General features: G+C 46.1%; 1 long non-coding RNA gene across 2 annotated transcripts in view; it reads left to right on the forward strand.

Moving 5' to 3' along the window:
- Window positions 1-13913, forward strand: part of LOC138515963 (uncharacterized) — a 230750-nt gene that overhangs the window by 70633 nt on the left and 146204 nt on the right. For both annotated transcript variants that reach the window (XR_011282186.1, XR_011282187.1), the window contains exon 2: window positions 6273-6327. This is a non-coding gene — a long non-coding RNA (uncharacterized lncRNA). The remainder of the gene's footprint in view (window positions 1-6272; window positions 6328-13913) is intronic.

The following is a 13913-nucleotide window of genomic DNA, read 5'->3' on the forward strand; positions in this document are numbered from 1 at the left end:
CTATATTGACGATATCCTCATTATATGGTCTGGATCCATGGAACAACTGGCATGTGTTCAAGAATACCTAAATGATAATAATTTTGGGTGTAAACTGTCCGGCACATCAAGCAAAACCTCCATTGACTTTCTCGACATTACAATCAGTCCTGTTGGAACCGAATTGGCCACCACAACCTACAGGAAGCCGACTGACGTTAATTCTGTACTCCACGCCACCAGCTGCCACAGAAAATCAGTCATCAATAACATTCCCAAAGGAGAATTCATTTGAGCCAAAAGGAACTGCAGCACTCAAGCGCATTTTAAAAAGGAATGCTCTGTCCTTGAACAAAGATTTTCTGTAAGAGGCTACCACAGCAAGCTATCAAGTCAGCCATTGACATGGCAGTTAAGAGAAAACGCCCAACACAACTGACGCCAAGAGAAACAACCAGAAGTACCATGGAAGAAACAAACAAAATCTGCTATATCACCAAGTACTGCAGCAACAGCCACCATGTACAGAAAATCCTGAACAGACATTGGCATATCCTTGAGATAGATGAAGACATCAGGAGATGGTTGCCGACCAAACCATCATTAACATACACCAAGGCTAAAACCCTTAGGACGATCCTCAGCCCATCCTTTGTGACACCTAACCCCAGAGTCGCAGAGAATTGGCTAACAAGTACCAAACCAGTAGGCTTCTACAAATGCGGTTCATGCAATATGTGTAAGCATGCACAAAACACTAAAACAGTGACTTTCAATGGCACTGACAAACATGTGATAAACCACTATATTAATTGCAAATCAAAGTTTGTTATATATGCCATAATCTGTGTATATGACCACAAGTATATTGGCAGTATCCAGAGGGAACTAAGAACCAGGATTCGCGAACACCTGGGATCACTGCATTCTCAAGAGTCGAGATATCCACTAGCAACCCACTGGCAGGAGCAACATCAACGTGACAACAAAGAGAACATAAGCTTTGTGGGGCTAGAAACTGTACCAGCAGATGCCAGAGGCAGTGACAGAGAGCTACACCTACGACAACGGGAAGCAAAACTAATTTGTAAATACAGATTTGTCACACTTGGCCTCAACAGTGATCACAAATTTTATTTGTTATATGAGAAATTATAACCGCCATTCGCATTGTGCAGTGAAATCAATCTCCTCTGTGGGCCTTGCCAACCTTCCTAACAATACCCACCCCATGTCCTTAAACAACCTTATCTGACTCTGGCACAATTGCCCCGGGCCGCCTCGGCTCCCAACCAGACCTATCCGGTTCACCCCCTTCATACTCACCATGTACAAACTATGCCATCCTGGCACACCACATTGTCCATCTGTCTCAGGTAACCACCTTGGACCACTACCCTGCCTTTCTCCGGGCGCAACCATCACATGCCAATCCCGCAACTTGACACTAGCTCCCACCACCGAACCTTACCTCGTGGCCCCCTCTGGGCATGTTTTGCTGGCTTGATGGCACTTACACCAGGCCCACAGGAGCAGAAAACATTCAGGTGGTGAGGATACAGCCATCGTTGTGTTACGCTCACCTGGTCTCTGCAGGGACGTTGGGACACAGTTGGAGCCCTCCGTGGACTTGGCTCCCCTGGATCGGGTTTCTCCCCCAACTGCTGCAATGTCGACTGCTCTGGTTGCTGGCAATGCCTCTGATTTCTTGTAAGGATGAGCTCTCCGTCCTGCTTCTCATTAGCAGGGGCGCCTTGGATGGACCTAGTTGCTCCACTGGCCCGTGGATGTAGCGGCCCAGGTGGCTGCGACCAACCACTTGGAAGGTAAGTGTTCTTAACAATGATTATTGTCTGTATTCTTATACAATGTCTTTTTGCTGTGATTATAGTTCGTAATTCTTGCAACGTCTTTTTGCTGTGATGATAGTTTGTAATTCTTGCAATGTCTTTTCTCTCCCCTATAGGTGTGAAGATGGCTTCTCGGAGTCGCAGTGTTTTGGGCGTGCCCCAAAGTTGCCCAAGAGGATAGCAAAGCTTTCAAATAGATGGTGAGTTGGCTTTAAGGGTAGAAAGCAAGGCTAAGGTATTGCGCGTCCAAGCGTAAGTTATTTCTGCAGTTTCTAACCTTGTGTGCTCTTTTCTCTTGCAGGGAAGGCCGGGCAGCGTCAAGCGAGAAGCGGCTGTTCGAAGGCCTGTCCGCGGTTGCAGGATGGATGACTCTGTGAAGATAATAGATGGAAGATAAGCTCTCGCATAGCGCGATGTTCGGAACAGGTGAGGATGCGCTCCAACTCTGATGACTATGGACATCAGGTAAGATGCAATGCGCTGCAGGCGATGGAGTGCAAGAGACAGGTAAGGTGTGCTTACAGCGATGGTGTAGCTGAAGCCAGGTAAGATGAGCTCTCCGCGATGGTGTAGCTGGAGCCAGGTAAGATGCGCTCTCCGTAATGGTGTAGCTGGAGCTGGGTAAGATGCACTCTCTCCACGATGGTCTAGCTGGAGCCAGGTAAAATGCGCTCTCCGCAATGGTGTAGCTGGAGCCGGGTAAGATGCGCTCTCAGCAATAGACTGGAACCCAGGGGATGCGCGTCGAGGTGATGAGCTGGAAAACAGGTAAGAACTCTGAAGGCGGCGGTAAGTGTTACGCTGCAGAAAGCAGACTAACGCGAAGCGCCAATAGTCAGGTGGGTTGGCCTTAAATAGGCTGGCCTCGGCCCCTCCCTTTGGCCCCGCCTTGTGGCTCCACCTTGCCACTCCCAGATGTTCTTGCACATGCTCCCCAATGTTCTCCTATGACCACGGCCGGCCTGGATGCACGTGCCTTAGGCACAAAGTGTGCAAAGCACACTTTTGCATGAACATGATGCCAGAGGCACCAGGACTGGGTCCATTTGGACCCTGTAGGTGGCAAAAACACGTGCCATTGTCCAGTGGCCATGACACACTGTTGGATCCAGTTCCTGGGGCTGGACCAGTGGGGGAGGATCACCTGGGTGGGGGAACTCAGGGTTATGCTCGAGGGAATACCCCTGGTGAGACGCAGTACCATCACAGGGAGGATGGTGAGGGGAACAAAGTCCCTGAAGCTTTTATAAGCTATTCCCGCTCATCATCCCTTCCACCCATTGAATCTCCCTTACCCAAAGGTAAAGCCAAAAACCCATTCACATCTGGTAAACTTGCTAAGAACCACAACTTTCAGAATCCCGCTTTTGCTGGTTGCTATCCGAATACTCCCGGTTACTCTTCTCCTCGTCTCTTTATTATTTTTCAAACTCCCGGTCATCTTTGACCAAACCCTACCATTCCCACAATTTCCCCTGTTTATTTTACGATAAGAATCCTTGTCATTCCTGTTCATTTCACAAACCATACAAATCCTACCTTTCTGAGTTACCTAACCACCTTCTTTCTTATGGCACCTTTCCCCCATCCGACTCCGTAGGGCCCTTAGGGCCCTCTTTTTTCAATACAAACCCTTTTTTACACTGTGATAAAAACCAGACTGATGTTAAAACTGTTTACCTGACATGTCCCAACCCAAGGGTCAGGCAGAGTCAGGCATATTAACTCAAATCACACACACCTGACAGCCTTTTCCTTTCCCCATAGTGATAAAAGGTGGCGCAAGAGAGCACAGTAGGAGCGAGGCAGACAGCACGACAAGATGGCTATTCAGACTCGGCAGTTCAAGAGGAAGTGAAAGTCAGCGAATATCAAGGAGAGACTCAAGCTGGTCCTTTTCGACGCAAACCTGCAAAACCTCCACAGAAGGAATCTTAAGACCGAGGACAATAGATCAAGTGTGTTGCAGCAGATGCCGGAGGTGCCCACAGCGTGTCTATGCTGATAAGCGGGAGCGTGGGAAGCTCCCGCAACCGTGGTACCGGCCTTGACTCTAGTAAAGAGAAAAGCCAAGCGGTTCATTACTGCTGGTGAGTCAGAGGGAGAAACCGATAAGAACCGGGCTGTGTTGAATCAAAGTCGCAAAGTGACACGTTGAGAGAAGTTCAAAGAGCTGCACATGTGTTAAGGGAAGACCAGCTGCAGAAGGAAGAGGGCGCCACATGGGTGCTAACTCGAGAAACTCTGGTCGATCCCATGTTAAGTAAAACTACAGATACCAGAAGGCCATAGGAGAGCTGCCAAAACAGGTCAAAGTGGTCATACAGGAGGTCAAGCAAAATCCCAGTACAATCAAAAGACTTTGATATACAATTAGTTAAGAAGTGCAAGGGAAGTGAATCCCGCATTGTGAAAGTAAAATGGAAGTGAATCCCGCCAGTATTGAAAGTATTGAAACAGCAAGAGTGAACCTGAAGGAGGGATGCCAGTAAAGAGGGGCAAAGTCTAAAGCTCCAAGAGACTTTCAAACGAAACAAGACTTGGCCATCGACGGCCCTGATGGCTGAAAGCAGAACTTTCGTCTCATGCTGGGGAAGCTCAAGAGTGTACTGTGCTCCAAGATCCCATCTGACCCCGTGCTCAAAACGTGGGGAAGGGAGACCCCAGCTACCGCATCCTGAAATATTGTTTAAGAACACTGCTTCTTTTCTTGAAAACTATCTCACACCCATTTTGTATTAGTTGTAAGGTTTGGCAATAAGTTTTTTATTATAGGCCCTTTTTATTTGACATGACACCACTAGGACTGCCTTATTTTTCATTTGATGGTTGATGCTTGCTCCCATCTTAGACTTAGGTTTAGATTAGGTGTTTTTGCAACCTGCATACAGTTTAATAAACACCCTTCAACTGTGATCACTTATGTCTGTCTTTACTGTTGCCACAATGAGTTCCTTACACAAGCAACAACCAGCAGAGGCTCCTTCGGGCCAAATAACGTGCCATTGCAACAACCAGCATATGGCTTCTCTGTGCCAAATAACGTGCCATATGTTGTTGCTTTTTTATTGTTTTTATTGTGGAAATATTTGTATTGTAGTTTTGTAAAAGAACAGCAAACATTATAGGTGCTGCTCCACACTACCCCCAAGAAAGACATTGGATGAGATCATGTACAATGGTGTTGGGTCAGACTGCTGGTATTCATGGGGTGCCACAATATCACAATGTGTTGCTATGAACCAAAACGGGTAAAACTCATTGAGATAGAGAGTAAGAGATATTTAACAGTTACATGATGTTGTATACCGCTACTGTTAGGGCGCATGAAAGGGCACGGAGAGATAGACCACGTGGGAGGGTCAAGTTGAGGGAAAAAGGGGAGGTGAAGGAGAATGTAGGGCAGTAAGGGAAAGGAGAGAGAAGAAGGTTGTAAAAAATAGAGAGTAGAGTTTCCCACAGATTTCCTCCAGTTCCAACACATAGGACAGCAATTTGCATAAATCCAGTAAGGTAGCAATATAGACTCACTGCTGAAGTTCTTTAATACATGTTTTCATGGTGTATGGGTGGGCACCCATTGTATACCTTGTGTGTGTTTATTATTTGGTAGCTGTAAACTGTTGAATATAGAGTGAAGGAACGGCATAAGTAGAGAGACAGAGAATAAGTAGAATAGAGGATAGCCTGGCAAGGTAGAAAAGAGGAAACTACTATAAATCGAGCATATCATAGACGTTGTACTGTACTGTCATGCCTGTGTCACAAGGAAGGTTGTCTTGTTGGTGGGTGAGAAATGCTACATGAGAGTTTCCGTAGTGTGCTAGGTTCTTGAAGTGGTTAAAGGAGCTAGTGAAACACCTATCTGGTAGGGAGTAGCGTGAGTTGTTTGGATGGCTGTACTGTGTTTTTTGTATGGGAGGAGGGGAAGCAGCAATAGAGCACAGGCAACCCAACCAGGTTCACTCTTAGACTTATTTTGCCATCTATGTTACAGTTCCAAACATACAGGGGAAGTGCTATCAATGGTACTAACTATGATTGATTAGGGAGGCTTGCAGACCTCTGGGAATTGATTTTGGAGGTGCTCTTGGGATGGATGGAGCATAGGAAGTTCTCTAGAGAACTCCAACTATATGAAAAATGTATTAGTGAGTGTGTATCCTCACACAATATTTGTTCTAGTTTATGTAACAGGCAGATGGAGTTCCACCGTGTTCTGTGAGATGGGGTTGGTGGGGTCTTGGTTTTTCCATTGGGATGTTATACATTGGATGGCTGCTGCTAGCAAATTGCCTAGGAGCTTTGTCTGTCTGGGAGTGAGAAGTCTATCTCAATTGTCTTTGTATATGGAGTTGAGGCAGACTTCCTTTATGAGGTGGTAGGATCCAGCTGTAGTATAATTATGATTTTCTTTTTTATCTACCGCCATAACTTGGACAGGCCTGGATATGAGAATAGAAGATGCGAAACAAAGGAACACTTCTTAGTGCGCTCAGTAAGTGTTAATGAGTTTATGCTTTCTTGTGTCAATGATCTTTCTTTTGACAGGTAGACAAGAATTCTTTGGAAGTTTGCAGATGTCTTTTATTTCCAGATTTTGTTCTTAGGATTGTTTGTTTAGAACATTTCTCAAAAATAACAGCGTTCAAGCAGTCCTCTACACGTGTTTCACTGTCATAATTCTATTGACAGATCTTCAGGAGGGATCGTCCCACATTGGACTTTGGTTCATACACAACTAAAGAAAAACAAAGTGTACATTGAAAATAAAGAAAGGCACTTCACATGTCAGAAGATGCTATTTGTCTTGTTGCTGTCTAGCTTACAAAACACATTTGTTCAAAATACAGACATTATTATTAATTTTCTCAAGTCACCCTTTTCTTAGGGGAAGAGATTCTAGAAGGGCCAGGACTTGCACAAAGTAATAAGCTTGGTACTCACTTTTATATTTATATTTGTGGCTCAATGGTTCGAAGAACAAAGATAATCATATTAATGGTCTGGTTTCCTGTCTCTGATGCTTTGGATTCGTAGCAGTTCGTCTGTTGCCACTATCTGCCTATAGGAGGGCAACATTGCGGTTAGGATTGTTATTTATGCTTCCTGAATATTTTTTTTTAAAACATATGTTTATTGGTTTTACATAACTGAACATCACAATACAGACAACATTCCCCCCCCTTCTCCCTCTCCCCCTGGGGCTCTAAAGTCCGGCATTCCGGGAACTTATTCATGCATTGAAGATGTCCGATACCTTGATGTTATGGGGACACCATTGATCCATAAAGTCTGACTGAAGATAGTCCAGAATCCCTTCCCATTCCATTGCAAATTTGTCTTTCGTGCCCTGGAGCGTGTGCGTAAACTTTTCCATTGTTATGTGGGCCCACACCTTTTGTAGCCATGTGTATGTTAGTGGGGTGTCTTTGTTTTTCCAGTTCTGGGCGATGGTTGACCATGCTGCTATGAGGAGCCCCATGAAACCTCTCCATTGAGTCTTTTTAAATTTTTTTGCTGTTTGGTCTCTCATTCCGCACAGCCAGACCCCTTCTCCTAACATCCTCACATCTGGAAACATCTTTCTGTTAAGAAAGGAAGAAGGCAATGAATATGGCAAGGGAAATGTGCACGGAATCACACAGTGAACAACTTTGAATCTAACAACGTGCATACAATACCCAAGACTCATGTATACTAAAACCCAGGAGTGCAAATAAAGTGAAACTATAATACCAATATATGAAAAGGGATGTGGGGTAAGCACTTAGAACCTCCTTATGACTGAAAGGAAAGTCGGCAAACTCCTTACCCACTATGCTATTACAGATACGGGCAGCGCTAAGCCCACGTAGAGGGCAAGCAAGGACAGGATCTGTGAGCTGACACTCTGGATGATACTGAATAAGGAACTTAGAAACAGTACTCACGAGGACCGGAAAGACCACTTGAATGTCAGTAAACCCACAAACCCAGTTGATCAAAGAGGGACCCTGAAGGCTATAACAACAATGGGTGGAGGAAACTAAATACATAAGACCCTAGTCAAGGGGCAAGTAGGAATAGTGATTATAGGATAGTGAGGAAAACAAAGGGCATTCACACTGCGACTAGTTACAACAGCACCCCACACCTAATAATCAATGGGAAATAAATGCAGAAGTGCAATGGAAAACATGGAATGGATCCCAATAGAAAGTAAGGATCAAGAGCAGGGAAAATGATATCACAAAAGGAAACCTTTCCCACCCATCCAAGGAGGAAAGGCAGGAAGCTAAATCTATAAAGGGAAAGACTAATGCATCAAGTTTTTCAGTAGCAAAGGATAGCTTCAAAGAAACAGAGAACACAGGCAAATTGGGCAGCATCAAAGGGTAAAGCACAGAGAAAGGCTGCCTGCAGACAGAGGAAGACAGAAAGGGAAATCCAGAAAGCAGAAATCAATTAAGCACATACATTCGAAATCCAGGGCAGAGGAACAAGAAACAGGAACCAGGCACAAAAACTAGGAACCAGGAACAAGGGACCAGTCACAACAGGAACACTGCAACAATGACCAGCGCTGGACTGAAGTAAACTGAGGCTTTTAAAGCTGCTTAACGAGCACACCCATCAGGTGTGCCGCCTGCTGCACCTGCAGCCACAGGTGTTGCCTATCCTCCACCCAACCTTGTCCTGCAAGGGAGGAGGTGAGGCAGTGAGCCAGGCATTCTGGGAAGCATAGTCATTAGATTAAAGTAGCATGCTGGCTGCCAAAAACCAGGGATGGATCCGGAAGGGAAGTAACTTGGAAAATAAGGTTTTAGCGCTCCCAATTCATCACAGCACTGGAGCATAAGGTTCGGAGGAAATGTCCAGTAGGGAAAAAACCCCAAAACATGCCCCCAAGTCACGGGAACGGGTGCGAAGGGAGCGAGCCGTGACACTATACCCCCTCCCACGGCTGACTCCAGGCGGCCGTCACCCACACAAAACATCTTCCTACCATGACAGGAGCCCTTTGTCTTCGGAGGTGGCACTGATGGAAACGATGACCCGAGGGCAAAAGCAGAGGGACTGGAATGAATAGAATCAGGCCGCAGTCTAGAAGAGCCATAGGCAGGTTTTCGGTGAGGAAGAGACTCATGGGTCGAAGAAAGGCATGAAGGACTTGCAGGACCCGAAGCAGAGTTGGAAGGTCCAGGAAGCTCAGTCTCTGGGAGCGAACACTCATACATCATTGAGCAGGGAGGCCGGCTGGTGCAACATGCTTTAGACAATGGTAGATGCCCTGGTAGCCTCCCTGCCGAGAGCGGACACACAGGAGGTGAGAAAATAGCAGGTTTCAGGAAATGTTCATGTTCAGAACAAGAAGGTGGCAGCCGAGGTAGAGGTTCGGATCTTCTCCCATCATCCATCTGGTTAAAGGCCTGTGGTTGAGGGTGACCAAGGTTCGACTGCATCTGTTCCACACCTTGGGGGCCTGGAAGTCCAATGGGTTGTACAAGGCTGGCACTCCTGGTGTCAGTCATGTAGCCACCTTGTTGCACGTGGGATACAACCGCAGGGACGTTTGGCATACCGATAGGAGTGATAGACGCAGTACTTGGTACATCAGGCACACTCGCAGCAGGAGCAATAACAGGCACATCTTGAACTGCAGCAGTCATACCCTTCCTTTGGCTACTAGCACCCGGATGGTGCAGCAGCTGGGGGGCCGTGCCCGTCCCCTCCCTCAGGCTCATGTCGGATCCGGCAACAAAACAGCTGTCAAGCGGCTGATCCAAACCGGCCCCCAAATGCGAACCGTCCAGCCCGTTATCCTGGTCGGCTACTTGTTCGGTGACTGGGCCATGGCGGATGCTATCCGTCTCCCTCTCGTAACACTCCAGGCAAGTCCAACATCCTTGCATGTAAGGCCCTCCCGAGTCGTGATCCAGCTGCTTGATGCTTCTGAAGAGAGAGCTGGCAGAAGTCTCAGACTCAGATGTTGCATATTCGGGAGGCGCTGATTCTACAGTCAAGCAGTTGGGAGAATCAACTTGTGTAAAAGGCAGGCCTTCTGGTGATCCTCCTGAAGCATAAGAAGGGCAGGCTGGACGTTCATCCGTAATAAATGGTTGGGATTCAGGAGGTAACTCTGAAGTAGAAGAATATGCAACATGATCAGACAGAGTAGACAGGTGCACCTCCGATATTGGCAGCGAGGCTGAGCAGGATACAGGTCTCTCATGAACTGAAGCCAAACTAGCAGTAGGCTCTGGGACCGAAGACAGGCACTCAGGATGTGCTACCGGAGGCTCCATGGCTGAAGGATAATCTGCTGGATGAGTCACTGTAGCCGAAAACAGGCATGCCAGAGGAGATTCTGAGGCTGAGGGCATGCAAGCTGGAGCCGTCTCGTTAGCTGAAGACAAACTTGTCAAGGTCTTTGGCTCTGACCACGTACATGGTGAAGGCTCTTGAGTGACTGGCAGACATAGCAATTGTGCATTGATTGAAGACAAGTTTGACAACGATGTTTGCAGAGCCGTGCACTTGATAATCGAAGAGTCAATGGTTGTAGGAGGACAGACTGAAGTCCCAGAAGTAAACAGACACATTTGTGGCTCAGGAATGGAAAGCACCTTTAGGGCGGTTGACTCCTTGGCACCAGTAACCAAAGACTGAGCTGTACCCCTGCCGTCCCTCTCCTTAGTGGATGACACAAAGTCTCTTCCTTTGTAGAAGTCAAAATCAACCAGAGGAATCACCATAGTAAAGTCTCTGTTAATCAGGATTTCGTCAAATGTCCATTCCTCTGTCTTAGCTTCTGAAAGTGGCATATTAACAATCAACAGTTCAGGAATTGCCTGCCGGGTCTCTGGTTCAGTATACTGTGGAATGAGTCCATCAAAACATGAATTCTGTACTGTCTTTGACAGTTCGTTGTGACAAAAATTGGCAGAAGGAGGAGCGAACACAGAGGTAGCATCGTTTTCCACATCAGCTTGAATGTCTACTTCAGTCTCAACAGCTAGATCAAGGGCAGAACCTAAGCCTACAGTAGTGACTGATTCTGTGTATGCCACCATTGTGGATTGTGTTTGGGAATCAGAAGCATGTATGTGTTCAAGCTCAGAATGATGACAAACTGCTACACAGGAAATCTTAGGTAAAGGAGTGGCTTGTAAATCTTCAGCTAACGGCAATTCCTGACAAACGGTAGGACAATTGTCAAAACCTGTGCCCTGAATAAGTGCTGTGCTAGAAAAAAGACTTTCACTCCCAATAGATTTTACATATTGACAAGTATCATGACCTACAAAAACCTCCGCACTCAGGGACTGAACAGTATTCACTTCATCAACGGATAAAGTTTGAGGTGTATTCAGAAAAAACTGTAAGGTTTTATTCTCCTCTTGTAAAGTGATGTACTCTTGTTTTAACTCCTCAAGTTCAGCTTTTAGCATGCCCCGACTTAACTGTACATCCCTATCACTAGGCACAGGGGAAGGCATGGTGGCATCAGGGCTGGATCCTGCCCTAGCCATCCGGATGTGCACTGATTGTACATTGTCATTTACTGCTTGCAGGTTTTGTGATCTATACTCTCTCTTACCGACTTGGTCTGTGTTACCCTTAAGCAGACTACTGACATCAGACCTCTTGACATTAGGGACTACAGTAAGTACTTGTGCAGAGGAGTAAGCAGTAGACTGAGGGCTGACAACAGAAGATATGCAATGAACCCCTCCATTCTTTATGTTTGAATCATGAAACTGTTCAATCTGAGGTAAAGCACAACCGGAATCATGGGGTTCAACAACAGACATACTCGTGTGTAGTAAATCTAGCAGTGTGTTGTTTTCCGCTGCTAAGGCTTGTGCGGACATAGAAGCTGGATCAAAATTAAAGACAGAACTAGGATCAGGCAATGTACGATGGGCCATCCTGTGGGAAAAATACTTTGCACATAAATACCCATTTGTAACAAGGAGTTCATTTAAGTCAGGATCAGTGATTTGATTGTCACAGGTAAACTTAAGGGAAGCTTTCTGTACAAACGTGTTAGTGGCCTTGCTGCCTTTCTTTCTTAAACTGGCCATATTCAAACAGGAATAACGGCTGGTCATTCTGTTAAGAAAGGAAGAAGGCAATGAATATGGCAAGGGAAATGTGCACGGAATCACACAGTGAACAACTTTGAATCTAACAACGTGCATACAATACCCAAGACTCGTGTATACTAAAACCCAGGAGTGCAAATAAAGTGAAACTATAATACCAATATATGAAAAGGGATGTGGGGTAAGCACTTAGAACCTCCTTATGACTGAAAGGAAAGTCGGCAAACTCCTTACCCACTATGCTATTACAGATACTGACAGCGCTAAGCCCACGTAGAGGGCAAGCAAGGCCAGGATCTGTGAGCTGACACTCTGGATGATACTGAATAAGGAACTTAGAAACAGTACTCACGAGGACCGGAAAGACCACTTGAATGTCAGTAAACCCACAAACCCAGTTGATCAAACAGGGACCCTGAAGGCTATAACAACAATGGGTGGAGGAAACTAAATACATAAGACCCTAGTCAAGGGGCAAGTAGGAATAGTGATTATAGGATAGTGAGGAAAACAAAGGGCATTCACACTGGGACTAGTTACAACAGCACCCCACACCTAATAATCAATGGGAAATAAATGCAGAAGTGCAATGGAAAACATGGAATGGATCCCAATAGAAAGTAAGGATCAAGAGCAGAGAAAATGATATCACAAAAGGAAACCTTTCCCACCCATCCAAGGAGGAAAGGCAGGAAGCTAAATCTATAAAGGGAAAGACTAATGCATCAAGTTTTTCAGTAGCAAAGGACAGCTTCAAAGAAACAGAGAACACAGGCAAATCGGGCAGCATCAAAGGGTAAAGCACAGAGAAAGGCTGCCTGCAGACAGAGGAAGACAGAAAGGGAAATCCAGAAAGCAGAAATCAATTAAGCACATAAATTCGAAATCCAGGGCAGAGGAACAAGAAACAGGAACCAGGCACAAAAACTAGGAACCAGGAACAAGGGACCAGTCACAACAGGAACACTGCAACAATGACCAGCGCTGGACTGAAGTAAACTGAGGCTTTTAAAGCTGCTTAACGAGCACACCCCTCAGGTGTGCCGCCTGCTGCACTTGCAGCCACAGGTGTTGCCTATCCTCCACCCAACCTTGTCCTGCAAGGGAGGAGGTGAGGCAGTGAGCCAGGCATTCTGGGAATCATAGTCATTAGATTAAAGTAGCATGCTGGCTGCCAAAAACCAGGGATGGATCCGGAAGGGAAGTAACTTGGAAAATAAGGTTTTAGCACTCCCAATTCATCACAGCACTGGAGCATAAGGTTCGGAGGAAATGTCCAGTAGGGAAAAAACCCCAAAACATGCCCCCAAGTGACGGGAACGGGAGCGAGGGGAGCGAGCCGTGACACTTTCCCATCTCTTCCTTAATTTCTTCCCAGATGGTTTTATCCCTTTACAATCCCACCAAATATGCCTCCACGTTCCCACTTCCTCACAGCCTCTCCAGCATTTATTTGATGTTTTGGGAAACATGGCTTGCAGTCTTTCTGGCGTGTAGTGCCATTGAGTCACTATTTTGGTCCACATTTCTCTGGTCTGCGCTGAGCGCATCAGCTTGCGGATACATCTCCATAGGTCTTCCCATTGGGCTTTCGTAGGTTCCTCCCCCAATGTTTTGCCCCACCTAATCATGTATGACCATTTGATGTCTTCGTCTCGTGTGTTTATGAATGAGTACAGCGTCGACACCCATGTTACTCACCAACCAGGATGAGGATAAGGAGGTGACCAGGACCGGTATTCGCAGGGTTTGATTGAAGAGCTCGGATGGGGCCTCCAACCGAGCCTCCTCTCTGTGAGGGAATAGATCTTTAAAATGATATGACCCCCCTACTGATTAAAACAGTACAAGAGCCCGATCACCCAAAAGAGCGGGGAGAACACACCGCCACGGTTTACCAGCTGTAAAAATAAAGAAGAAGAGATGAGTTCTATAATTGCAGACCCGGGATGGATTACTTCTACCTCAAGACAATATCCCTGTCAAGACTATT

The sequence above is a fragment of the Ambystoma mexicanum genome, chromosome 6q, assembly GCF_040938575.1.
Source record: "Ambystoma mexicanum isolate Mex_15411 chromosome 6q, UKY_AmexF1_1, whole genome shotgun sequence".
Taxonomy (NCBI): Eukaryota; Metazoa; Chordata; class Amphibia; order Caudata; family Ambystomatidae; genus Ambystoma; species Ambystoma mexicanum.